The sequence below is a fragment of the Pan troglodytes genome, chromosome 5 (assembly GCF_028858775.2).
Source record: "Pan troglodytes isolate AG18354 chromosome 5, NHGRI_mPanTro3-v2.0_pri, whole genome shotgun sequence".
Taxonomy (NCBI): Eukaryota; Metazoa; Chordata; class Mammalia; order Primates; family Hominidae; genus Pan; species Pan troglodytes.
In genome coordinates, this window is record NC_072403.2 from 78100587 (window position 1) to 78112735 (window position 12149).

General features: G+C 37.9%; 1 long non-coding RNA gene across 3 annotated transcripts in view; it reads left to right on the top strand.

The window, feature by feature from the left end:
* Positions 1 to 12149, top strand: part of LOC107975187 (uncharacterized) — a 167648-nt gene that overhangs the window by 115479 nt on the left and 40020 nt on the right. For 2 of the 3 annotated variants that reach the window (XR_008548556.1, XR_001718499.3), the window contains exons 8-9: positions 9949 to 10056; positions 11099 to 11340. This is a non-coding gene — a long non-coding RNA (uncharacterized LOC107975187). Of the gene's footprint in view, positions 1 to 9948; positions 10195 to 11098; positions 11341 to 12149 lie in introns of all 3 variants that reach the window. The other variant, XR_008548554.2, reaches the window with a different exon arrangement.

Here is a 12149-nt window from a genome sequence, read left to right on the forward strand (position 1 = left end):
CTATATACATTGTTGATGTCTTTTTTGCTATGAGTGAGTCTCACAGGAGTTGTTTGAACTTCATGTATTTGAATGTCTAAACATCTAACAAGACCAGGGAACTTTTCCTCAATGATTTCCTCAAATAGGTTTTCCAAACTATATTTTTTTCCTCTCTCAATAACACCTATAATACTTGGGTTTGACTGTTTTACATAATTCCATATTTTTTGAAGACTTTCTTTATTTCTTTTACATTTTACCTCAGTATTTTATTCATTGGGTTGAACAGTTCAGGCTTCAGGCAAGTAGGGGGTGCCCATGGGTAAAAATTGGCTGCAGCTAAAGCAGGTGGGTAAATCCAATATCCCCATGTTAGGAAGAGGTCTCAGCCTTGATAGAGGTGCCTGGGTAAGCTCTCATTGAAATGCACTGAAGTCTTTTCACAGGAAAGGAAGGGAGCTACCCCAGCTCTCCTTCCAAGCCAGCAGAAAAGCAATCAGCCTCCTAGTCACACTCCCTACCCAGTGTCCCAGCTATTTCAGATCACACTAACACCCCTTTTTATCTGCAGGAATGCTGATGTTCCATGTAGAGAGCGAGTTTGACTCTACCTCTTGTCTGAGCCTGAGCATGGAGGGCACTCCTCTTGAGGTGATGCAGTCACCCTGAGGTGTTCCAGGAAGGTTGTGTATTGCATTCATGCCATGCTCCCATAGAAGAAGCCCTAGCTGTGTTTTCAGTAGTGGGAGAAGGGGATTAGAAGTCCCCTTCTCCAAAACCCTTCACTAGCACTGTGGCTGCCTGATTGTTGGGGTAGAGCTGCAGACTCCCCACTGAGCCCAGCACTGCACCTGTACCTGTGCTGAAATAAACTTCTCACACGTCGAGAGTTCAGAGACTCAGGCCTGCAGGCTGGTTTTCTTTGTCCTATGGGGTGCTTCCTTAATGTGATGCACTTCTCCTTTCGCTTGGAGTAACAGTCCCTGAGGGACAGACTACTGAGAATCCTTGTGCTCTTCTGGGCTCTTCTGGGTCTAGCTGCTGATTGGGACTGCCACACTCCAGGATGGTGCTGGGGAATGTCTGTAAGAGATCCAGTGATGTGACCTCCCCTCTAATCTCCTAGCAGTGGGTACCAGCATCTGCACTGACAGGAGTGGGAGGAGAATGACATAGGCTCTGAGGTTTCCTTGGTTATAAATAGCCTTAGTATATTGGCTTCCTCAGATGCCAAATGTAGTAGTAATGTACCTGACACATGGACTCAAGACCTCCTGATTAGCCAGGGTAGTCTAGGCAATGGAAATAGCTGATATCATGCAAAAGTTTTCTCTTTCTTTACTGTTGTGTTATTGTGCCTGCAAATTTTGTAATGGGCTATGCCAGTTGACCTCCATCTGGGAGCTGGTGATTGCAAAAAGCACCAGCTGTGGTGGTAGTGGTGGAAGAAGTGGAATTTATGTTTTCCTTGTGTTACCCAGGGGATGTACTCTGGTGCCTCAGGCAAGAGGGAGGGCCATGGAGCTCCTAAATGTTCCTGTTGTGTTATCCTACCAGGGTGGGTGGAGAGGCCAGGTAGGGGTTGGGCCAGGTAAGTCTGTGCTCTGGCTCCCTGCACGCAGGCACAAGTATCCGCTCCAACGGAGATCAGAAGGCAGTTCCCTAGCCTTTGGAGAAATGTTCCAGGGAGGAGCACAGCTGCCTCTGCTGCACAAAATAATCCACACAGAGACGGGGTGTGGTAGCAGGCAGCAGTAAGCCCCACTCAGCTTCTATACACTTGAAAAGGCATGTCTTAGAACCAGTGTTCTGCTAGTGGCAGCCAGTTGGGTTCCAGGCAGCCTGTGCTCAGAACTCAAAACTGCCTCAGGCCATAAGCTTTCCCAATGGAGACAGAAACCGTGCTTTCAGGCCACACCCCTCCGCGCCTGCCCATGAAGCAGAGGTGTCCAACTCCTGCACCCATGTTTATAACACACTTCTTACTTGCCCCTTGATTCTGCTCATCAAGGTTCCTTCCCATTCAATATTCGACTGCAGATCTCCATTGGGAGCTTATCTCAACCTGTGCCCACCACCTGAGTTAGCTGGCAGAGTTCTGTGAGGTCCCCTGTGAGGTATGATCTGGAATGGCTTCCCTCTGTCCCTGCTTTAGTCTGGGAGTGAATGCAAAGCACGCTCTGATGCCTCTTCTTCTCATATATTCCTCACTGCTCACTAAATCACCTCCAGCACTGGGTAGGGTTAAGGCCTTCCCTGTGGCGGGGTTTGCCTGGCTCCCCTGTGGGAGAGTGCATCATGAAGGCAGTCTCTCTCCCACTCATCCTCTAGAGATACAGTGTTCTGTCTGATTCATCATGTAGGCTACTGCTTGCTGCTTCCTTCGAAGGTCGGTGGTTTCTGTAAGTTATTCTGTTAAGTTTCTGAGTTGCTTCTTGGAAAACAATTCACAGAGTAAATTTCTACATACTATTTTCTCTTTCCAAGTGAGAGAGGCATGCTACCGATGTCTCCAATTCACCATCTTTGCAAGGGGTGGGAGGTGGGGAGGAATTACATCAACTTTTTTAAATTTGAGATTGGCTGCTCTTTTCTAATATTTTAGCATCATGCAGGACAGCAGACAGATTAGTTGCTATATTTCCTTCTCTGCTTTTTCTCTGTTTCATACCTACAACTGAGGTTTTGATATGACTTGAAGCTACAACATGAAATATGATGTTATCTTTTTTATTCCCTTTTTATGATTATCCAAAACAGTAATTTAACACGCTATTCTGGAGCGTTCCCTTTCTCATGCTCACTACTAGGCTTAGCAGTCCACTTTCCAAACCTATATTTATTCCATTAAAATGAAGGCTATATGCCATGATTAATTTTCTGACATTTATCTCTGGCCCTTGCAATCTCAAATATTTCAGAGTCTTGGTGAACACATCAGAAAATCAGCTTTTGGTCTATTGAATTAGCTGTTCTCATAAAATATTTTCTTATTATGATATAAAATTAGTACTTTTTTTAATATATTGTTTACACTTCCAATATATTTAATACCAGTCTCTTGGGATTTATGTCATAGATATTTCTAAAATTTTGAAAACTAATATTTTAAGACATAATTCTATTTCCCAGGTTCAAAGTATCTCTGGGCTTCTACACAGTATTTTCTTCATAGTTTTTTGTTCTTATCCTTTTCCCAAATTATACTAAATGCACATACAACCTCCCCAACCTAATCTGGATGGCTTTATAAAGCTTGCATTTGGTAGCATTTCTGAAGATACCTTTTGCTCTTGTACAAGACACCTTTTGTTCAGTCAGTCTCCTGCTAATAGTTTATTTTCCTGAAGAGGTCAATTTTTATCTATTTAATGAATCCAGTTTCTAGCACTTTGAACACTAAAAGCCTCATGTTCTTTCCTGAATGCTAAAAGCCCGCCTTGTTGTGACACACACTGCTGCCATGCCAACAGGCTGGCAAACCTTTATTTTGAACGGACAACAGGCACATCTCTCCTACTGATTTTTCCCAAAGCTTTTTTGATTCATTTGGCATTCACCCTATCAAGTATGCAATTAGAAAGTACTATAACAATTAAACATTATAGCCCTTCTTAATATTTTCAAACTTCTTCCACAAAGAAGTGCACAGAAAATTTTCTATCTTAATATTTATAATTTCAAACTCTTTAGTGTTGTGTAATTATTCCTGGGAGGTACAATGTGTGAGCTGTTTATATGAGATGAATGGAACCATGAATTTGTAAGTACATGCTCCATTACACTCATAGTGTATTGCCTCTTAATTTACATGTTGCTTTGGGCCATGAAGGAGATTATTCCGGTAATTTTAAAAGAGCTTCTTTCAGAATCTGTAGATTCATCTCCCAAGGCTCCTTTTCATTCTGTGATTTGAAAACCATTTGGTGGGCAGAAATTTCACCATGTGTTTGTCAGATAAATTTCCTACTTATCATATTTGGCTTATGGCAATATGGTGGTTTTAGAAGAAGAAAGCATGAATCCCATGACTTACTCTAATGGGACAGGAAACTGTAGAGTTAGAAGACAAAGAACATAATTACATTTTTATGAGCAATCATGTGAATATATTACTAAAAATGTTCATTTAAATAGCATAGTCAAATGTAGAAAGAAGAAAAACTGTCAGAAGCCAGACTAAAAAATCCTTCTATTTGACTTCCAGACTGCTCTATCTAAAGAATTGACATGATCAACTTTGTATGCCTGCCTAAAAGCCACCTTAATTAACTAAAAATATTAACCAGGATCATACTGGAGGAACAAAAAAATTAGAACTTGTAAAGCTTAAAAGTAAATATTACATCCAAATAAAATGAATAACTTAACTTTAGAAGAAAACAGTAGTTAACATACCCAAATAAGCATATTTGTCACTAAATTTCCCTTTTTAAACAATTCAAAATTATCAGTATTTCCTGTGGTGGAAGAAGCCTGAGAGTTATTCTGATTTTCCTGTCACGTATATAACATATTGATAAGATCAAAATGTATGGCTTCATTCGAATGCACAGTATTGGAAAATAGCACTAATTAAGTCAGCAGACATGAGTTTTTCACAAATTAATTGTATGTCTTGGAAAAAGTTTCTGAAGCCTTCTGTGTAAAACATGATAGCTAGAATAGAAATGGCCATTCTTGGAAAGTCAGAAATTTCTTCCTAACCTACTACCAAACATAGGTGAACAAAAGAGAGACAAAATTTTATTTCAGATTTACTGACTTTTGGGAAGTGCATTGTGTGGAAAATAAGTGATTGGATACTTATGCTTTGACAATTAAATTGATGAGATCATAAGGTTGCCTGGAAATGGCTGGAAAAAAATGCCGCTCTGAATGTGTTAGGGAATGTTTCCCAGATTGCACACGCTCTCTGTCCTTTGTTCCTTTGTCTTATTCTGAACTCTTGGAGACTCTCCTGCATTTAGGAGGTTTGTGAATTAAAGCTGGGAAACCAGTAGATAGCATCATATATTTTGAAAAAGCTCATAGGGTATCTAATATGATCACTTCCTAACACAGCAGAAGAACACTGGTTTCAATTGATTTGATATTTTTTGACAGTATATGTAGCTGTGTGGACAGTATTTTCCTAACCTTTCCCAAATGAAATATCAACAATATATAAACATTCACACTTTTTAAATTAACTTGTGAAGTTTTATCAATGGAATCCTTGAAATCCAATCACTTTTAATTATAATTTTAGTGAATCATCACTCTTGAACTTCAAAAAGTATTGTTATTAAGGCTAATCTGAACTGTTTGTTCACCATAATTATACATGTTATATTCTACATTATACCTTATAATTGCACATAGTAAATATTCATTAGATATTTAGCTTTTATTCAATATATAGGTCCTTTGACTGCATACACTTGTCTTCTTACTCCTGAACATATCTGTGAACATAAGTCATGAGAGGAAAGTGTTCCCTGAAAATTAGATGAACTAAGGTTATGAAAAGCTCATTGAGAGAAAGCTGATAAGATGACAACCTCGTGCTACAGTGCTTGTTGTATAAGCCCAGTCATTTATCCTTATCAGGGCCCAAAGAGGAATAGAAAATGCACAGGTAACTAAAGCAAAAACACTCAAAATTGCAGTTTATTAAATGCATACTATGTACAAGGCAGAACACTAAATATATCCAGCTTATTCCTTTCCACAACTTCAGGAGGTTAATAATGCTTTACCTGTTTTAGTGATGAGTTTAAGTAACTTATTGAGGCTGTAGAATGAGTAACACTATAGTTAACTGGCATTTGCCTCAGTTCTGTATGATTCTAAGTGCATGGACTCCAGAGTTATGTAGAGATCAATATTAGAGACCCTCGTTTGCAGCTTACTAGGTATAGAATCTAGGAAAGCTGCTGATAACTCCAACACAGCCCTGAACACTCCTATGTGTACTTAGTAAGTTGGTTTTGCTACTGATACTTAAAGTACATGGGCAACAAAATCACAATCAAAATGATTTGTTAAGTATAGAATAAGATCAAGGAAAGTTTCGTAATTTAAATATTCAACGACTTCAAGCTAATACTGCCCCATAGCAACAATATCACTGGTTGTGTCTCAAACATAGAAGCATAGTACTCTTCAAGTACATATTGATAACTTTGTTGGAAGGGATTGAATGTATATTAAATGTAAGTGTGTATATGTATATATAGATGTAAATATGTAGGTCTACAGACAGATATATAGATACACATGTGACACATCAAATTTTCGTCATACAAGCAACAAAAATGCTTCCCCAAATCTTCAAAATACTGAGAATATGTAGTAGATAGACACTGAAAATATTGCATTCTAGAGCATTGTGAAGATACAATCAGAAAATTTCATTTGGCCAATGAGAAGAAAAATAATCACTCTTTTATAATTTCGAGCAGACAAACACAAAGCAAAGGTCCTGTATATAAGTCTGGAAATTCCTAGTATTAGATGGCGTGGAATCTTTTCTCCTGGGACATTGCTTAGATGAGTACTACAAATATTTACTCTCATTCTTCTTCTTAGACAAGGTCTACTTTGCTGTTTATTATGCAGTCCTTCCATAAACAAGTACATGAATTTCCATGATTTTAAATATTAATATATTGATCATAATGATATATTGATAAACATTGGTATGTAATAATTTAAATTTATTTAAATTATTAAATAAGTTAATAATTTATTTCACTTGCTGCTTTTAAATATTTTAACTACTTCCCATTATTCATAGAATAAAAAAAGCAATCATTGTCATGGTCTAATAGGCCTTGAGTACTTTAGTCATTTTTAAAATTTCTCCAGGCTTAGGTTCCATCACTCTTCCTCTTCAGCTATTAATAATAGGCTTTTCACAGTTTTTCAGAAGTTCCTTTAACTTTCCTGCCCTTGGCCTTTGAACATACTGTCCTTTTTAGTGAAACACTTGTATTTCCACTTGGTTTTCTAGCTAAATCCTATTCATCCTTTGGTGCATACCTTAAGAATTACTTCTTTAGTGAAGCTAATCTCAAAGACAGGTAAAGTCTTCTTTTACGTTAATCTCCAGTGCTTGCTCTTTGTAAGAACTAAATTGATACTTACAGCAGCTTATACATAGTATGTTTTAAATAAGAAGAATGAATAAATGATTATTCTGTGCTTTTATTGAATTCCAAAAGTATTTTAGAATACTATACTTAAGAAAATTTAGATAGGTTAATGGGAGGTTAAGCCCTGTTCTGAAAGTTAATTTTGTTTCTTGTGGGTAACTTTTCATATGATGCATTTTTTTTCTTTAAATACTGATTTTTATGATTTTTACCCCATTATTTATAAATACTGCACACAGTAAATCTCAAATATAGAAATAGTGACATTTCAATTTAGTAGGCTTCAAAATGGTTTCATTATCTCTTTTTTAGTGATGATATTTTAGCTCCTTAAGTTCATGGCATATCTCTGATTTCTTCTACCCTCCACAATATTTAGTGTTGGAATCTTTCTTCCTATCATTTTTGTCATAACATCATCTTTATTGCTCGCACAAACAGAGTACTTAATGCCAGATACAATCTTCACAACAATTTTGAGATAAGTACAACTATTGTCCTCATTTTAAAAAATGAATAAACTGAGGCTACCTTCAAAGTGACTTCTTCCATTAGCAAATATCAGGGGAAGAATTTAACCCAGGAAGCCTTTCTAAAGAGTCTTTTTAAAATTGGCATTCAAAGAATATAGGTTTAGTAGGGTAAGATTGCCAGAATATCTAGCAATCTGTGTATTCATAACAGAATAGCATAAATACACTCAAAAGCAGAACTACAGACATTGGAATAGAGACCCCAGATAGACATTTGATTGGTGTGTGCTTTTGTATCTGCCCAGGAGAGAGGTATCAAATAACAGCAAACATAGTTGCCAATAACAAAACTCATTCTGATATTCATAGCTCTTTTCTTTTCTCTGAGTCTATATACATTGCTAATAACAATGTCATTCTGTTTCTAATATCACTGTAGCTTACTCCAATAAAGAAGTGAAAATCAGTTATCAGTGTAGGCTTCCTGTCATTAGCTTTTCTCATGAAATTTAATGTTTTTTTTCTCCTGTATGGTAGTAATTTGTGTGACTAATAGCTTATATATTTTATTAACTAGCAAGCCGTTCTGTTTTGTTAATTACTAAATAAAATAGTTGTCAACTATGTCTGGATTTTTTCAAATGTGAAAAAACTACAAAGAATGTACTATAATTACAAAAAGCACCTATTTTGCAAGTTTGAGATATTAAGAAACAATTTGTGAATATTTTAGAAAATTTGATTATAAAAATTGAGAACAAATTATTCAAAAAATATCTAATAATGTAACTCTGTATGTTGTTATTGATATAAATCCAAATAAATTGTTCTTATTCTCATTCTCTCTTAAAAATAGAAAAATCTCTTTGATCTATGACTATCTTTAAGAAAATGAGATGTATCTCCCTTCTGCAGTTTTCAATTCATATAAACATATAAATGGACTTTTGCCACCTTATGTAAAGAAGAGCTAAAATAAATTTTCACCAAAAATAAAGAACCATCAAAAGGGATTGACAGTTGTCCAAGTTTGAGCCTATTTCATTCTTTATCGGAGTGTTAGGTCATTACTGAATTACTATAAAGAAATACTTGAGGTGGTGCAATTTGTAAGAAAAGATGTCTGATTGGCTCACAGTTCTACAGGCTGCATAGAAAACATAGCACTGCTATCAGCTTCTGTTGAGGACCTCAGGAAGCTTACAATAATGATGGATAAAGAGGGAACAGGTGTCTTACATGGCAAGCATGGGAGCAAGAGAGACAGTGAGGAGAAGTCACATAATTTTATAACAACCGGATCTCATGAGAACTCATTCACTATTTTCAAGCAACACCAAGCCCTGAGGGATCCACCCTCATGACCCAAAAACACCTCCAACCAGGCCTCACTTCCAACCCTGAGGATCACATTTCAGCATGAGATATGGGGGGACAAATATCCAAACTCTGTCATTCAGTAATTTGAAATAAGAAATAGAAAAATGAGTGACTTGACTCTTAAATTGGACATTGTGGGCAGTAAAGTAAGTAGAACCAGCTAACAATGGCACCATTATATGCCAACACTGAGCAAGTTAAATTTGAGGAAGCTGAAACCGAACACTGAGCAGAAGAACTGTTATACTTAGGAGATATTGATGTATGTGTACACAGAGGAATAGAAAACAAAGACCATGCAGTCCCAGACATGGAGAGAAGATCACTGTCTAAAGAGTTTCCAGTTTTGAGGGAGTTCCAACTGTGTTGCTTCAAATTGGATGCCTGGAGTTCTCGGCACATTACCAATAACCTACCTTTATATGCTGGGCTTATCAGAAGACTCTTGGACCCATGAAACCAAATCCTTCCTGAATAAAACAACCTCATTCTAAACAGTTAACCTGAGAGTGCATTTTCACGCAACAGAACTTCTTTTGATTGCAGATAAATAACCACAGCTGTTTATATTTGGATCATGTAATATATAAGAAGGATAATTCTTCATCAGGTATATTCAGATATTGACTCCTTACTTTACAATTTTTTACTCTAGAGGTCAAATTATCAAATAATATTTTTATTTTTAGAAACTTCAATACATTAAAGCTTTTTAAAAGCAAAACAATAATTATATTTAAAAACTGAGAATGACTGAAAAACTGTATAATAAGAACTATTTGTATCTTTTCTCTAACTCTATAACTACTTCTAAATTACATAGACAAAAATCATAGAAAAAGTCTGAGTTCTAGGTTATCCTCAGTGAACTGTGACACTTACCTTTATGTAAGTGTCAATCATAAAATCCCTTTCTCCCTCTCTAAAATTCCCAAAGTTATATGGTCACCTTGATCCCATATCCTTCCTTCCAGATCATTGTCCTGATATCCACTACCTGAAAAACCAAGCCTAAATGTTTCACGAGTTGATTCCAGGACCTGCATAGACATGGATCTCTTCTTCAATGTGTCCTCTACAGGGTGGGCTCTGCTGCAATTACGTTGATCTCTAAGCCTAGGAGTAGAAGACTGGGGACAAAGAATGGTTCTTGTCACACACTGTGGACACAGCTTAAATAGGCTGTTGTGTCCATGCTCATGTGCAAAACTCTTGTCATGGTGAGAGTTTGAACCTGGCAGAGGTGGGGAAGGGGAGATCAGCCAAAGGCCAGGAGCTGGCTCTCTCCTTACTAGCATATTCTTGTTCAGAGCTTAGAAGAGTCTAAGTATCCTCCACTCAGATATGATCTTCCCCATTATTATGAAGGAATGTTAGTCAGGTGAAGAAGATAAAACACATTTCATTGATTGGTTATAAGTTTTGGGTATTCAACACATAGTATATGGACTTTAATTGATATTATCACTCCCTGAACTACAAATATGTTAAGGGCAGACCAGAGATAAGACATAGTCTTTTCTCCAATAATATCTATTAAAAGTTCAAATTTTTGGTCTAGAATATCAATACATTTTCATTTATTTTAAGAGTAATGTGAACCTGGATTCTAAGCAGACTGGCACTTTTTCTTTTTTTATATTAATTCTGGGACCACAACTGGATAATGAATTAATCCTAGACCAGTCTGTGTATATTTTGGGTCCCAAATTATTTCTATTCCAGGTGTCCTGTGGTATCTGCTTTCAGATATAGAACTGTTGCTATTCAGAAGGTTTTCAATGTTTGGTAATGTACTGGGTCAAGAGGGTCTTTAAGTATCTGTTGTCTGTCAGTTGATTTTGCTGAAAGACTATATTTCCTTCTAATGCCCTGCAAATTTTTTCCTGGGTGGTGCTGCAGTCCTTTATGCTTCTGCACTGTAGCGGCTCTCAAGCCCATTGATGGCTTACTACATACCCTTTTGAGGAGACCCAGGAGTGTCAATCATATAATTATCTCCTCACTATCATTACTCAGTTCAACCCAGGACACATATTAGTCAGTGAGTTTCTTGGGGTGTGCATTTTCTCTGGTCCAGTCAGCTTATCTTTCTTATTAATCAGTATCTTTTTCAATCTAAAGAAAGAAAAGGAAGGCACAAGATAGCCAACAAGACATAGCCAGGAAAAGCCTCTTGCACCAAATGAGACAATAATATCAAGTAAATGAACATATATCCAACTCATCTTTTGAAAAAAAAATTGAGAGTTGATAGAGAAGTGACACTGACAATGAGGCTGAAGAGGGGGAACCTAAGAGCCCTGCAAGGGGTTGTTGTGTGCACCACGACTCATTCTTGGCCCTGAATGACTCCTAAGGAAGTGGTGAGTTAAATAACTGTGGGACAACCCACTGTCACTATGGTATCCTAGCTACAAAGGATCCTACAAACCCCATCGACAGTTGAGCTAGTTGGAGATACTTCTCAGAAAGTAGGCAGATACAGAGCTTATGCCTTCACAGAGCCTAGAGTGTTTTATAAAGAGACAGCTGCAACAAAACACAGCCATAGGGGTCTATCTCCCAGGGCTCTCCATACTGCTGTGAGTGGCTGTAGCCTTTGTTCACTGCCAGATCTAGAAAAAACAGGGCTGTCTTTTCTATAAGACTGGGGATGTCAGGTCTGTATGCACCTTACTTGCAAGCCCCTGCAAAGGTCCATGGCTGGCCACTCCCACAGAAGCAGGCTTGTAGCACAGTCTCAACTGTTCCACTGAATTGCCTTTCTGGTGGCCCCCACTGGAGCATTTTGCTGGCTACCTGTGCTGGAGCACTTCTCCAGTAACCCCTTGTGAGAGTGTTTTGCCAATGGCCTGAGAGCATCTTGGCCCCTAACACAGCTGGTGCATAATATTTAGGGGCCGGATTAAAAAGCCATGGGTCTGGTGTGAACACCCAAGAGTTAGAGCACAGAACCTAGGAGTGCAGAACTGAGATCTGTGGCCAGAACTCAAGTGAGGGAAAAGCCCTCACTCTCAGAACACTGGGGAGAGAGAGGCATGGGTTTGTGGGCCAATGTTGGAAGCCGGGTGTGCCTCCCACCACAGGGCTGGCTTGGGAAGAGTGTGGTTTGTCTGCCAGCCACAGCTTCTGCTTGGTGGATTCCCTTGGCTCAGGACACCTAATTGCCTAG